This window comes from Hyaena hyaena, unplaced genomic scaffold (assembly GCF_003009895.1).
Source record: "Hyaena hyaena isolate Hyena2069 unplaced genomic scaffold, ASM300989v1 scaffold_256, whole genome shotgun sequence".
Lineage (NCBI taxonomy): Eukaryota > Metazoa > Chordata > Mammalia > Carnivora > Hyaenidae > Hyaena > Hyaena hyaena.
The window spans coordinates 156,463-172,430 of record NW_024080885.1 but is presented as its reverse complement, the minus strand read 5'-3'; the positions used below and the strand labels follow the sequence as shown (position 1 = coordinate 172,430).

General features: G+C 44.9%; 1 protein-coding gene across 3 annotated transcripts in view; it reads right to left on the bottom strand.

Moving 5' to 3' along the window:
• Positions 1 to 15,968, bottom strand: part of SLC7A8 (solute carrier family 7 member 8) — a 51,842-nt gene that overhangs the window by 19,069 nt on the left and 16,805 nt on the right. The gene's annotated exons all lie outside the window — the stretch shown is intronic.

The following is a 15,968-nucleotide window of genomic DNA, read 5'->3' as shown; positions in this document are numbered from 1 at the left end:
GGACTTAAGGATAAAAAGAGCCTGATACATGAAAAGAAGATTAGGACACAATACCCATGAGGCTCAGGGATAGGTAAGGATTACAGATTAAGGAACCAGATTATGATCACAGAAAAGAAAATTATCCTCTGCCAAAGGGGAGGAGAGGGCATGGTGGAGAGGACACAGGAAAGTACTTGGAGGGAAATAAGAGATGAGCAGGACAACTCACAGAAACTCCTCTCCCCTAGCAGGTTGGGGGGGAATGTGGTCCCCTCCTGGTGGGCTGGTATAGAAAACACAAAAGAATCTCCCTAGGAGGGGACCTTGTCAAGGTAGCCAGAAAGATTCCTTCAAACAGTCAGCTCCACAATAGTGCTGGGGGATGGGAGATGTTTGAAGGAAGGGATAATTTGTCAAATAAACTTGCTGTTGGTGTCTTCTGTCCCACCTGAGCTTATCTCCAAAATTTCACAAGAACCCAGCCCTTGACTAATATTTAACCTTTTACCTTTACAGGGATCTTTCAGAAATAAAAGGAGAAATCCTGAGAATGAGGTAGAGAGACAGGTTGCCGGTGACACTAATCTCCTTAGAACAATGGCTGCAGGCCCTATATCTGACCTTTTACCCTGAAGTTCGGTGATCACAGCATGTGACTGAGGGGAAAGGGGGCACTTTGAGTCTCCTGCTACCACAGGACACCTTTCCTCACAGCAGGCTGAAACTTGAGCCTCCAACCAGAGAGAAAAGGTCAGTGAGTGGAGGCAACACTGTCGGCACTTGCCAAGCCCCTGCCCTGCTCAGGCATCCTGTATCTGCTTGTCTGCTATCCAGAACCCCTTTATGTTGTTGATGACTATGGCCCCTCTCTCTTCTCAGCCAGACCCTGCATTTTGCATGCTTGAGAGACAGTGACCTCAGGGGAGCCACATGTAGATGGGGACCAGTGGCCACTATAGCTTGGAATGTGAGGGTTTTCTTCTATCCATCTCTCCATCCATCCATCCATCCATCCAAACATCACCTATAAAGGGCCTACATGTTCTAAGCACTCTGGTAGAGTGCCTAGGGGAGTTATAAGTAAGACACAAGTCCCTGCCCTCAGGAAGTTGAGAGCATGGGGGGGAAGTTGGGTGAGCTAAAAGATGATCATACAACAATGATCATTCCACAATGTGGTGGTAGCAGAGCTCTTCATGGAAGCCAGTGGGTGTCCATGAGGAGTCCCTAACTCAGCCTAGGGGAATCAGAGATGCTTCCTATAGGAGGGAGACCCTAACAAAAAGAAGAATTTTATAATTTTGGCCCAGCTGGATAAAATAAATAAGAAGGCATAAGACTCTTGTTCTTGTCCATTGTAATCTGCCTGTGAGGTAGTTGCTGCTTCTCTAGAAACCCCAATGGAATCTTGGGCTTATCAGTATTTCTCAGGCATTTTCTCCTCTGTCTTGTTTCCTTTCTGTTTGCTGGGTAAACAAACAAAAAAAAACCAAACAAACACAAACAAAAAGGGCTATCAAGAAGATGATACTTTAAGAAGATGTTTAAGTCAGAGCTTGGTTACTTACTCTGCCAAGTTGGAAAAGGTGACAAAGTGACACCTTAATGTCAAGGGACAGGAGGGATACAAAAAATAAGATAGGCAGGAATAGGGGATTCAGAACCCAGCAATCTTTTTTTTTTCTTTTAAGTTTACTTATTTATTTTGAGAGAGAGTATGTGAGCAGGGAAAGGGCAGAGAGAGAGGTAGAGAGAGAATCCCAAGCACACTCTGCACTATCAGTGTGGAACCCAACACAGGGCTCAATCCCATGAACTGTGAGATCATAGCCTGAGCCAAAATCAAGAGTCAGATGTTTAATTGACTAAGCCACCTAGGTGCCCCAGCAATCTTGTGACCTGCTCAGAGCCCAGGGCCTCTTAACTGACAGATAGGAGAGGTGGGCTCAGTGCTTCCTGCCCATGAGAAAACTGTTAAGACTGGCAGAGGATGTAGAGTTCTCAGATCGATGACAATGCAGATCCTGTCACTGACCTGGGCAATGTCCACTGTAGAGAGGGTTGGCAAGCTCCTGTTTCCTGCAGAGAAGGCTGAGCCCCATCTCAGCCCTGATCCTCAGACTCTGATCCCTTGGGGAGTCACAGAAGCTTCTCTTTCACTTTCCCCCTCTGATTTTGACATCAAAACTCATGGGGCCAGTGGTAGGCAGAGAAATTGGCATTCCAGAAATGTCAACATCCTAATATTGTTAGTATGTTACTTATATGGCAAAAGAAAAATTTCAAATGTGATTAAATTAAGGATCTTCAGATGGGGAGATCATCTAGGATTATCTGAATGAGTGTAATGTAGTCACAAGAGTCCTTATAAGAGGAATGCAGGGAGGGTCAGAGTTAGGAAAAGAGACATGATGTCAGAAACAGAGGTCAGAGAGGAAGAAAGAAAGATCTGAAGAAGCCATGCTGCTGGCTTTGAAGATGGAAGAGGAGGCCATGAACCAAAAAATGTAGGGAGTCTCTAGAAGCTGGAAAAGGCACGCAAACAACTGTCCCCAGAGCTCTAGAAAGAACACAGTTGTGTTGACACTTTGAGTTTAGGGTTTGACCTCCAGAAGTATAAGACATCAAATCTGTATAATTTTAAGTCACTAAGTTTGTGATAATTTCTTGTAGCAGCAATAGAAAGCTAATACAGGGCCAGGCACCATACAGAAAGACCAGAAAGCAGGTGGCATACCTTGAAAGAGCAAAACTTTTAAAGAGTAACCAGGCAGCATATCCAAGACCCCAAAGGAGTGCCTGTCCACAGACCTTCCAGAACACCAGTGGAGGAAAGAGATGGGGCCCTCTAGAAGTGGGCAGTGAAAGTGAAGTCACCCATGTGCTGACCTAGCTGGCAAATTTCCACACCACATGACAGCATCCCAACTCTTCTACACCCCCAGGATCCTATAGGTAAAGACTTACTGCCTCCTGTTCCTTCCCTTTATAATTCTATACCGTAAAATTCTATATGGCTCACCCTCCAATAACTCTAGCTGTGATTTTCTTCTCACAAAAATTTGGGGCAAAAGACATTCTTAGTATCCCTCCTTCATGCAATCCCAGGTTCTTGTCCAGTCTCCTCCATATTCCATGTAACTTCAGGCCCAACTCAGATATATATACAACACGCAACTCAGATATACATACAAATGGAAGCCCAAGAATCCTAAACTTCTTACAAGGTGAGTATAGCACTGGGATGCTCACAGACATGGTTCCTTTGTACTCTGCCTCCATCATTTTATTGGTCTCCTAATTTAACTGACCAGAGGCTATAATCACAGATCATAGAAGAAGTCAAGATGGAAGGCCAAGAGATGAGCTCAAGTGTCCTGAGACTGGGTTCCTTCCTCAAGTCAAAGGGTAGAGTGGCCACAATGTGCACTATCTTGCAGTGGACAACACTGAAAGTGCCCTGACAGAGACTGCTCTGGGACTTTCCCAGGTGGAGTCAACCCAATCCAACCTCCCAGAAGGGGAGGTGAGGTTAAAGGATTACAAGTTTAGAAGGGAAGAACAGGAACAACATGTTTTGGGAAACTTTGCCTTAGATGCATAAATTACAGATTATAGGTAAAAAAGATAATTTAAAATTAATCTCTCCAGTCCATTTTAAACAGAGCATCAGTGACTCGCAAGCATAAAATAAATAAATCTCCATTTAGAAAATGTTAAGCATGGACTAGGGGATGGTGGCAATGGTTTTAATGTAGCCAGCACAGGCCAGGTACTCCCTTGCTTCTGGACACAGGACTCTGGTCTCTTGTTGAGTTGGGCAGGCAAAGGGTCATTTTATGTCTTCATCAAAAGCCAAGTGAACACCTTCCCACATGGACTCCAAACCAATCTCATTCCTTTTGTTAAGCCAGCTTCTGCTCCATGTACCACAGCATTCGGGTGTAATGAGGTGAAAGCCAGGATGAGGATATTTGGATAGGGGGCTGGACTGATTAAAAAGATTTTTTTAAATGTTTATTTTTGAGAGAGAGACAGAGTGAAAGTGGGGGTGGGGGTGGGGGAAAGAGAGGGAGACATAGAATTTGAAGCAGTCTTCAGGCTCTGAGCTGTCAGCACATAGTCCAATGCAGGGCTTGAACTCACAAACTGTGACATCATGACCTAAGCTGAAGTCGGATGCTTAACCAACTGAGCCACCCAGGCGTTCCCCCACTAAGTTTTTTTTTTTAACATTTATTTATTTTTGAGAGAGAGAGAGACAGTGGGGTAGGGGCAGTAGTGGGGGACAGAAGATCCAAAGCGGGCTCTGTGCTGAGAGCAGAGAGCACAATGTGGGGCTTGAACCTATGAATCATGAGATCATGACCTGAGCTGAAGTCTGATGCTTAATCAACTGAGCCACCCAGGTGCCCCTGGAACAGAGCTCAGGGGGCATGTGGGTGGCTCAGTTGGTTGAGCCTCCAACTCTTGATTGTGGCCCAGGGTGGTGGGATCGAGCCCCGTGTCGTCTGGTTCTACACTGAGCATGGAGCCTGCTTAAGATTCTCTCTCTCTCTCTCTCTCTCTCTCTCTCTCTTTCTCTCTCCCCCTTTGTCCCTCTCCCCTACTTGCACTCTCTCTCTAAAAAAAAGGAAAAGAAAAAGAAAAAGAAACAGTGCTCAGAATAATGAACTAGTTGGGGCTTTCCTTGTAGACAGCTCCCAAACTGGAGGGAAATGTTTGAGGCTTTTGCCCTACTATTCAGAGGCACATTTCTAGCCTCATGAGCAATCAGAGCCAGGAATTAACCTGAGGGACTCAGAACATCATTTTATACACGAGTGGAGTAAGACCCCAGTTAATGTCCTCCTGCCCCACAATTCTCAGTTGCTTATTCTCCCACTACATCAGCCTTTCTTCAATCATATACACATTGCCCTGTGTTCCCTTTGCCCATTCCCACATTCTCCCTCTCCCCTCCTCCTGTCAATGGTACCCAAGATCGTTGCTAAGTGCCACTCTGAGTCAGTCACCTGAAGATACTAGCTAGTCTGCTTTCAGGCTAGCAGGAAGTAAGATGCCAATGTGGCAAAAAGGGAAGACTAAGATGGCTACTCCTCAGAAACTAAGAAAGTAGCCTCCATTGCTCCTAGAGCTTTAGAAAATTATTTCCCACTGGCAGTCTTGATTCTCTGCCTTTGTATCACCTTCTCTGGCCCCTTGTTAATGTCACCATCACTTGTTCTCTTGAACTCTGGGAACTTCTTTAGGATTTCTTGGTCTTGCTGTCTCATACCTTTCTCAGGAATGGGCTGGAGGCAGCTTGGACCAACTTATTTTCCTTTAGCACTTGCAGAACTAGGCCTCTCCATCTTTTCAGATAAGAGAAAACAGGCAGTAGAACCTGGGGGAACATGCCCAGACATGCCAAAGTCCATAAAGACAGGTGATGAAGAAGAGAGGGAAAGAGCCAGCCTGAGAAACAACAGTGGGGAGGAAGGAAGAGGAGGAACAGTACACATCGTTATGAGTAAGGGAGAAAGAGCCCGAGAGATGCAGCATAGAGAGAGAAGGCCAGGACAGAAAAAAGATATAAGGCACCAAGCAAACAGCTGCTGAAACGGGAAGCTGTGACGCCACTTTGTAGAAATCAGAACACCCTGTTCCTCTCCAGAGCTTCAAAATAAGCACCTTTCCGGGATGGAGCTCCCAGCCCTCTGAAATGGCCATAAATTTCACCTGGGTCATAGGCCTGCCAGAAGCGTTGGTTTCTTAGTCTCACCTTTTGCTGGGGCACACACTTCTTCTGCCTTCCGCCATGCTCTGCCACCTCCCCCTGACTCCCTCCCTCCAGACCTGGAGCAAAAGGCGCAAGGTGATGCCCCTCAGATCAGCTCTCCAGTGCCCGGTCTGGAACAGCGAGCATGTGAGCACCCAGCCCCTCGGAGGGGGTGTGGTGACACTGGGCTCTGTGATAGGCTGGACAGGATTCCTTGGCTACTTCTCCCCGTCCTGCTCTTGGAAGGATCTGGGCACGTGTTTCTAATTGTGGAGAGGCTGCTTCAGCTTGGCTTGCCTAACCTCAGCCATTTCCAGAACTAGGAGGTTAGCAGTGCCAGCTGCCAAAAGACACTGATAGGAAAAAAAACAGAGCCCTGTTTGAGTTCTAACAAACACAACCCAAGGCTCTGATAAGGTTCCAGGTTTGCCCACACGGGCCAGCCTGAACTATCTTTCCTTCTCTGAGTCTTCAGAGAGATTTTGGGGGAAACGGGTATAAGTGGAGAGACACAGCCAGCTTCCTAGAATCCTTCCCTGTTCACCCAGGGCGAGACATTTTTCACACAGGGTGAGGAGCTGCATTATAAAGTCTCATGATGTTGCCTATCTAAAACAAAGGCTGGTATTATGGTAAGTATACAGGAACTTGACTGATGAAAGACATAAACATCAAAACAAAGCAGCAGCAATCCAAAATCAATTAAAGCAGCCCTTTCCTATAAACTAAGCTTTGATCCCAGCTTCTGTAAGGTCCACAGTGGGGCTGTGAAACAGATCTTGCACCATGTTACAGTAACATTTTGTCCTTCTCCAGCCCTTTTCATCTGGAAGCATTCTTCCAGCTAAGGTCCCCACCCCCCACACTGCCCTACCCCCTTCCCTGGCTCTCTCTTCCCCTTCCTTCTCATCCTGACCCCTCTGTGCCAGTTGCTAGACCTGGAGTTTCTGCTGAATCACCATCTGGTACTTAGCTTAGCCAAGAAGCCCAAACTCCCAGCTCAGCATTTTCCAAGAGCTGAGTAGTTCTCTCTTCAGCATGAGCTAAACGTGGCTCCTGAGCTAGGGTGGGGTGGGGTGGAGTAGGTGGAGAGAAAAATGGAAAGCAGAGGAGACAAACCTAGTGCACCATGCTACCTCTGGGAGCTCCATTTTAAGCGTACTCATTATTGTCCCAGCACTGGCCTGAAAAATTCTTGTTATCTCACGCCCCAATTTTCAGGTCAGATGCCTTCCAGACAGCACAGCAAAGGGAATGGGGTGGGTTCTGTGGGGTCTGCACAGAGCTCAAGAGAACTAGCCTCACTTTCCATCACCTTCAGCCTTGGAAGAAAGAGTGTGGGTCCTGGGAGGTCTGGTTGTTTCTAGGACTAGAACACTTGTGGGCTCTGTTAATGTCACTGAAGCTTCTAAGCATGGACCCACGCTGCAAAATTCTCAGGACTGGTTCAGTTATAACCCTATTACAATGGCAGGTAGTACTCCAACTTGCTAAACTCTCAAAACAAATCTTCCCTCTCATCTTTCCCCCATAGCTCCCCGTAACACTAGGCGCCACTCCCAATAGTCTTCTAGTTTTTTACTCTTGGGTATGTGATACAAATTTGGGGTATCACATTAGGTCTTAAAAATTCACCAGATACAATTAATGGGTGAACTTCATAAGCCACAGGCTCTGGCTCCTCCGGGAAAAACAAAGTCAGCAACAAAAGGCCAGAGGAGAATTTAATCTTCTAGGCTGGTTTGAGAAAGTTAGCAAGTTGTTTTCATCCTAGTGGAAACTGAACTACTAGAAAACTCCATGTTTTAGGAAGCCTCAATCCCATTCATTATTCTCCCAAGAAGGGCTGGACACATTCCCAGGAACAAGTTCCTCATTCCCCATTTCTAGGACTTGAGCTGTTTGGACCCTCTGAATAGCAAACCCCAGTCTGAGAGTGAAAGCTGGAGACTAGAAGAGAGACATTATGCAAGGCCAGGGAAGACAAAGAGATGTGGGGACACCTGGGTGGCTCAGTCATTTAAGTGTCTGACTTTGGCTCAGGTCATGATCTTGCGGTTTGTGGGTTCCAGCCCCGCATCGGGCTCTGTGCTGACAGTTCAGAGCTTGGAGCCTACTTCAGATTCTGTCTCCCTCTCTCTCTCTGCCCAACCCCTGCTCACATTCTATCTCTGTCTCTCAAAAATGAATAAACATTAAAAAATTAAAAAAAAAAGGAAGTGATCTGGAGCAGGAATTGAAGCATACTGAAACTAAAAAGAAGACAAAGAAACTGATTTGAGAACGGAACTGGGTTTAGATTAATGGACAGAAATGTCCAACATCAATGGATCTCTAGGGAAGAAGACCTCCATAAAACTCTAGAATTTGCTGTGATATTTGTAATTGCTTTCTATGATATATAAACTATAAAGCACTTACTAGCAGTTGTTCTTATTAGAGCTCAAGATTGGGTCACTCTTCTAGAACTGTTACGATAAGGATACCTTCACTCCCAGGGCAATAGGCACACGGGATACTCCAGAGGTCTTATAGGGCAGGGAGAAAGTGAAATGACATGTGTTTACTCTGCCCTTATAGGCATGGAGTCCAAAAGCACATGGAATGCCTTCCTCAACTCCCAGCAACAGATCATGAGTATTGGAGAGTGAATGGGAAGGGTTGCAGAGACAGACAGGCCAACTCAACAGAGTATGAACCACACCAATGACAAGGCATTAATATATGATCCAGTGTTATCCTCAATTTATTTCACCTGCGTTCCAATGAGAATGTGCCACCCTTGACTCCCAAATCACCATAGTCACCAGGTCCTGTAAATTCTACCTTGTGAATGCCAAACACATCTATTTCTGTATACCCCCACAGCTCTATCCCTGATTCACATCATTGTCATCTCTGTCGTGGATTCCTGAAACCACATTGTAACTGGTCTTCTTGCCTCTGATCTTATTCTCCTCTCCAATTTATCCTTTACCCTTGCAGCCATGAGTTTTCTAAAATGTAAATATGATCATGTCAATCCTCTGAAACCCTTTAATGCTGTCCCAATGCCCCTAGGATAAAGCCCAATCTCTCTGGCATGGCCCAGAAGGCCCTTCCATGGCTGAGTCTTCATGTCTATCTACATTTCCTACCTCTTAGTCTATGCTGTGGCTATACTGAACAACCTGAAGTTCCCCTAGGGGGCCATGTTCTTTCCTGTCCCTAGACCTTGGCACATGTTAATCCTTCCTGCTATCACAGTCTCCCTGTCCCAGCCCATTCCACTTTTCTCTCCATGCTGAATACTGCCTAGTTATCTCCAACTGGTCTTTCCTCAATTTACATGTAATTTTCTCCCAGATTTTCCTCAACCACAGTCCCTACTCCCATTTCTTTTTGTTTTTAATTTTTTGATGTTTATTTTTGAGAGAGACAGAATGTGGTTGGGGAAGGGGCAGAGAGAGAGGGACACACAGAATCTGAAGCAAACTCCAAGCTCTTGGCTGTGAGCAAAGAGTCCTATGTGGGGCTCAAACTCATGAACCGCGAGATCATGACTTGAACCGTAGTTGGATACTTAACTGACTGAGCCACCCAGGTGCCTCTACTCCCATTTCTGTTATATCTAGCTCTGCCTGGATGTTATCCTCTTGGGGAACTTACTACTTAGAATGCAAATTCCTTATGTCTTTGTCAAAATCATCCATTGGACTGTGGGTTCCTTCATACAGGAACTAAGTATCCTCACATCTAACACAGTGCCTGGAGCAGAACAGACACTCAGATATTTGACAGTAATTCAATGATTCTGTATCCTCTGTGGTACCTAGAAGACACACAAGTGAACTCAATATATGCCCATTCAGTCTTAATTTCCTGCTGCTGCTGCTGCAAATGAGAATGAGGTTTTTTGGTTTACTGTTGTATCTCCTGTGCCCCAAACAGTATCTAGCACATCATGGGCACTTGATAAATCTTCATTGAATGAACAAAGTGTTGAGATTCTTGTTTATATAATGCTTCCCAAGAATCCCAACCTCTTTATAAGTTGTATTGCTCTACAGCAGACTTTTGAGCAACAACCTGGGGTAACCATCCTGAGGAAGACTTCCAACCAAAGACCTGCTCAGTGCTCCCCAGGGCTTTGCGGAGGTGGTGGAAGGCAGCAAGAGAGAACACATTGTGACTGCTCATCACAAACACTAGATAGTTGAAACATTTCATTTTGATTTGTCCTAGATAAACTACATTGCCACACTCTTAGTAGTCAATCACCATGTCCAGCTGACTCTACTCCTAAATCTTTCTGGTTTTTGTCACCTTGTAACTTTATTTTTATTTCAGGCCAGGACTTCTCTGCTCTGGACAAATGTTTAGCCTGCTAACTTGTTTTTTGCTTCAAGTGTCACAGTTTTCACTCAGATGTGAGCCTAATCATGTTACTCATCTGCTCAAAATCCTTCGGTGGTTCCCCATGCCTTGGATGAAGCCTGTTTTCTCCTGTATACAGAATCCCTCAAGGTCTGGCCCCTTCTCTCCTGTTCAACCTCATCTCCTATCGCTCTCCTGGGCTCCATCCACACAAATGTACTTGCTTTTCTCCAACACGTCATTTCTCTCTCTCTTTTTTTTTTAATTTTTTAATGTTTTATTTATTTCTGAGAGAAACAGTGTGAGCAGGGGAGGATCAGAGAGAGAGGGAGACACAGAATCTGAAACAGCCTCCAGGCTCCTAGCTAGCTGTCAGCACAGAGCCCGGTGCGGGGCTTGAAGCCACGAACCATGAGATCATGACCTGAGCCAAAGTTGAACGCTTAACTGACTGAGACACCCAGGAGACCCATGTCATTTCTCTCTTGACTCAAAGTCTTTCCTGCACCCTTCCCTCTACCTGAGTGTTCTATTTCATGCCTACCTGGAGCCCACCTACTTACCTTTTTAGATTTAGCTCAATCTGGGAACCTTACCTAGCATTCCTCTCACAACTTTGAAGGGCATTTCTTTGTGTTGCACACACTTTTGTCACTACGTTGTATTGTAATTATTTGTTTGTACACCAATGTCTTTATTAGCCTTTAATCTCTTCCCAGAATCTATAAATAAAGCCTTATCACCTCTCAGTGTTGGAGCTCAATATAGTGATTAACTGATAGATTTGCAGTTTCTTTCTTTTTTCCTAGGAAAGCCACTTACAAAATAATTTTAGTCTCTATGAATCATAAAAATGAAAAATGAGATTTTAGTCAAATTGACAACTGAATAAAAAATTATACAGGTGACCCTTGAACAATATGGGTTTAAGTATCACAGGCCCACTAAAATGTGGATTTGTTACAGCACAGCACTATAAATGTATTTTCTCTTCCTTATGATTTTCTTAATGTCTTTCTTTGGCTTACTTTATTGTAAGAATACAGTATATAGATAATACATACAACATACAAAATATGTGTTAATTGGTTGTTTATATTATTGATAAAGTTTCCAGTCAGTAGGCTAGGCATAGTTAAGTTTTTGGGGAGTCAAAAATTATATGTGGATTCTCAATCAGCATCCCTAACCCCTCCACTGTTCAAGGGTCAACTGTACTTAGATTTTAAATACTAGCTAGCTAGAAGATGTATGGGGAAAGAAGACAACTTGGGACATACACTGATTAAATCTGGGCAGTCTGTGTTTTTCTGGATTCATATATACAAAGATTATGAGACACCCAGAGAACTTTGGGAATTAAGGAGGGCAAGAAAGCAAAGCTGTCCAGGCATCTGAGGCAACAGGTTTAGTGCATAGAGATAAATTTGGGGTTAGAGAATGTCAAAGAAACCTCAAAGGAAAATGAGCCGAAACTAAGGGATTTAGAAATTAGGAAAGACTAGAACCGTCTGATGTCAAGGGATTAATTTGCAAGAGACTTGCAAAACAATACACGTGTTATCTATCATAGCATCCTGCATCAAGGACCTGGAACTTTCCATAGAGGAATTGCAGAGCAACTCAGAGTTAAAAGTTATACAAATAGTAAAGCCCTTTCTCTTTCAAGATGCTCAAGGAAGAAGAAAAAGGAGAAAGAGAAAAAGATGAAAAAGAAGGAAGAGGAGGAGGACGAGGGAAAGAGAAGGAGAAGGAGAAATTTGAAGCCCTAAAAAACTAGCTTCTTAGGAATCTCAGTGGAAAGATAGAAAACAAGACAAGAAGCATTTTTTTACTTGTGAAATGCATGCAGGGCACTCTTGTCCCCTCAGGGTGAGAAAGGAGAAGGAGAGTTTTTTAGTACAGGCATTCATGGGGGAAAAGTACTTGAGTGAGAAGAAAAAAATTCTACTTTACCTCCTGGACATGGCCCTAGCCCCCAAAGAGAGGAAGGAGGCCAGGAGCTGCTTGAGTGAAAGGTGGCCCAGTCCCAAGGAGAGGGAGACAGATCCCAAAGGAAAACCCAGAGTTAGGAAGCAAGAAGCACAAATGGGGGACCCCAGAACGCCTGATGCTCCTTCAGCATCACTGGGACCACTTTGCTTATAACTAGAAACTCAGGCAATAGCTGAAAGATATAGCTAAATGATAAAAGGAGCAAGCTGCAGAAATAACCTGTCAGTATGTTTCTCTATATTTCCAGACACATACCTGCAGAGATGCATTTTATTTAGAATTGGAAGGATACCTATCCACTGTTAGCACAGCTACTGGGCAGGGGAGACTTGTGATGATAAAGGGAAGCTTTCACAGTAGACTATCTTTATATAATTACTTGAATCTTTTACCAAGAGAATATAGTCATTTATAAAGTAGTAAAAAGACAAAGAAAGAAAAGAGAGACACTCAAGGACATCACAGAAGAAGGCATCAAAGCCAAGTTTCAACACCTCCTGTTCCCCCCCTTTCTTAAGTCCTTCCTCCTGCTCTGGAGAAGGGAGAAAGGCTTTTCATTTAATTAGAATGTAAAATATATTCTTTTTTTTACTGCCTGGTGGCTAGGGATATTCTGCTGACTCAGCAGTGAATAATCAGCTTTGACCTACATAATAGAAGAACTCAAAGTGGCAGCTGCAGTTGCATAAGCAGATCCAGATCTGCAGTTCCATTCCCCCCGCCTCCCCCGGCTCCTAGCAGGCAAGCCAGTTACAGCAGGTTCTCTCCACCTCTCCACCCCCATCTGGTCATCCCACAGCCATTTCTCATCCGATCTATTCTGGCCCCACCACAGAACCAGACTTGACCTCATCTCCCTCCCACAGCCAACTCCAGCCAGGGGCCCATGGGGGCTCTCCCTGCCAGGCTCCCTGCCCAGTCTTTCAGCTTCCTCCATGATATACCTCTCCCAGTGGGTGGCTTTTCCTTTAAAAATTCTCATCCTACAGTGGGTCAGGCATGTCATCAGTATGCCAAAATGACACAGCAGAAAGCAGAGCTTCTTATTTCAATACATTCACACCATCCCAAGCTCTCTACTGATTCTCTCTAAAACCTGGCTGGACTGGGCCACTCTTGGCTCTATTGCCAAAGAACACTGGGCTTATTTTTACACAGCTGGCTTGTCTGGCACCTGCTAAGAAGACAGGGTGCTGGAATAAAAGATAACAGCATTTAAGAGAAGTAGCATCCATCAAGCCTTCCAGACAGTTGGTTCCTTTTTCATTGGATACCTTAAGAGATGATTAGAGGGCCTACAGAAGTTGATTCCAAAAGAAAATAGAAAAAATAGTATTCAACAAACCAGAAAACAGAACCTTTCTTTGCACAGACTCAAAGCAACTGGGAATGTCTGGAGAGAAAGTGTGAGTGTGTGGCTAAGTCTGCATGTTCACCCCTGCAGGGAGAGGGGTCGTGGGCTCCACATGGCCTTCACATCTGGGAAGAAGCAGGTAAGGTAGCACATGGGGTTAGGTAAGGAGCTATTTTCCATTTCTGCCAAAAGAAATAAGGAGAAATAAGCTTGGGTTTTAGATTTTTCTGTTTATGAGGGTGGAAAAAGTACTTGAATACCTAGCTCAAGGACATTGAAAAATTCCTGTCTCTGGAGGACAAGATTGACCAATGTTAAGTTCGAGATAATCTCCCCGCAGTGCTACTTAGGAGGCAGAGGACAGGTCAGATAAGCTTTATTGAACCTTTGATGGCAGGAATTGGGAGAGGAGAGGACTTTGTCATTTTGTCATCAGAGTTTCTAAATTCCTCCTTGGCTTGGTGCTAGCAGCGTCCAGTTAAGAAGTGGGCTGTGGAGGGGACACTGCACAAGTGTCTTTCTAGAGCTGGGCCATAGGCAGGAGACATCCCTATCTGGCCTGAGGAGGTATCTATGGGGCTATACTACTGTAGAGGGCCTTGGCACAAGGGCCTACCTACCATTGGTAGGTTGGGGGAAGGCAAAAGAGGCTGTAGGGTCAGCTGCCAAGGGAACTCCACCCTGTGGTCTGGTTTTTCTCTGTGGGGACAGAGTGACCAGTCTCATAGTTCTCAATTTCTTGTTAGAGAGCAAGGGTGGCCTCTTGTCTGAGATACTTTAGCAGTATCAGCAGGAAAAAGGAAGCTGAGGCTATGTGCACGAGACGCTGAAATAGCAGTGGCCAGCACTTATGTGGTCCCCTTTCCTACCCTCATTAACCTGTCTGATGGCAGAAATAGTAACTCTTCCTGCATTCCCACGCCACCTTCCCCCTCCCCATACCTTTCCCAGCTCTGGATCCAGCTAGCAAGCAAGGACTGAGTAACCACCCTCAGTGACTACGTGACCCTGTGCTAAGAACATTTATTATCTCATTCAATCCTTACAACCATGACCTCCTGTGCAGGCAGGATTATAACTTCCATCTCACAGTGGGGTGGGGTGGGGAACTTTGCCAAGCACTTGCCACAATTAGAAAGTGGTGCAGAGATACAGCCTCAGGGAACCTGGTTCTGGAGTCCACATTCCTTTGCCTCTAGGGCCATGAGCAGGCCTGACCAAGCACAAGGGAATATATCCCAGATAAGGATCTTGGCTCCATAGTACAACCTGCCTGGATGGTAGGGGTCTATCCCAAAGCTGTATAACACTGCCAAAGAGGGAATGCTTGCCAAGGATTTTACCCCTGTGAGAGGCTTTGGGGTGGGCAAGTGATTCCTCTTCCTCTTTCCCACCAGCCTGACAGAAGGAAAACGTCAAGATCTGGGAAAAGAGGTGGCTCAGTTGGTCACTGTCCTCAGCTAAGTGTATGTGTGTTGAAAGGTATGGGAAGGCAAGGATCATGTTAATTCCAAAAAGTGGAGTCTCTGAAAAAAAATCCAAATATTTACTTTAAAAATTAGTTTTTGGTTAAAATATATAAAACATTTCAATCTATTGAGATCCCTGAGATTCTTAAAAATACAAGTTGCAGAACTCTATACAAATCTCTAGCCTATTCCAGCTCACAGACATCTTTTCCTCTTCTTTGAATTTTTAAAAAATGTTTATTTTTGAGAGAGAGAGAGAAGGGTGGGGGCAGAGAGAGAGGGAAACAGAGGATCTGAAGTGGACTCTGGGGCTTGAACTCACAAACTCATGAAGTCATGAACCGTGAGATCATGACCTGAGCAGAACTCAGACACTTAATGGACTGAGCCACCCAGGCACCCCTGTCCCTTCTCTGAAATTTTACTGCAATTGAATCCTCACTACAGAATCTGTTTCTGTGGCTTTTCTCCTCAGTTAGGCAGAAAGCATATCAAGGGCAGGGACCACAGACAATGCATTTATTTTCTCCAACACACAGCTTTACACTCTCCTCCCAGAGAGTTTTAAGAGGGGTGTCTGGGTGGCTCAGTCAGTTAAGCGTCCGACTTCAGCTCAGGTCGTGATCTCATGGTTTGTGGGTTCGAGCCCCGTGTTGGGCTCTGTGCTGACAGCTAGCTCAGAGCCTGGAGCCTGTTTCAGATTCTGTGTCTCCCTCTCTCTCTGACCCTCCCCTGCTCATGCTGTCTCTCTCTCAGAAATAAAACAAACAAACAAACACCCAGAGAGTTTTAAGATGTGAGCTGGCAGACTGAGGTAAAGGTAGATGAAGCCAGAAAAAAATCTTCCTACAAGCAGCAGGGAGCCTCCATGGTGTATGTACTGGAAAGAGAAGGAATTAGGAGATCTGCCACCTTGAGTATTTATTTGCCTGACTCTTGTACTTACCTGCTCTAGGTAAGTGATAATACTGGCCCTGCTTACCTCATGGATTTGTCATGAGGCTCAGATCAGATAATATAGGTGAAAGTGCTGTGTATGATGTAAAGAACT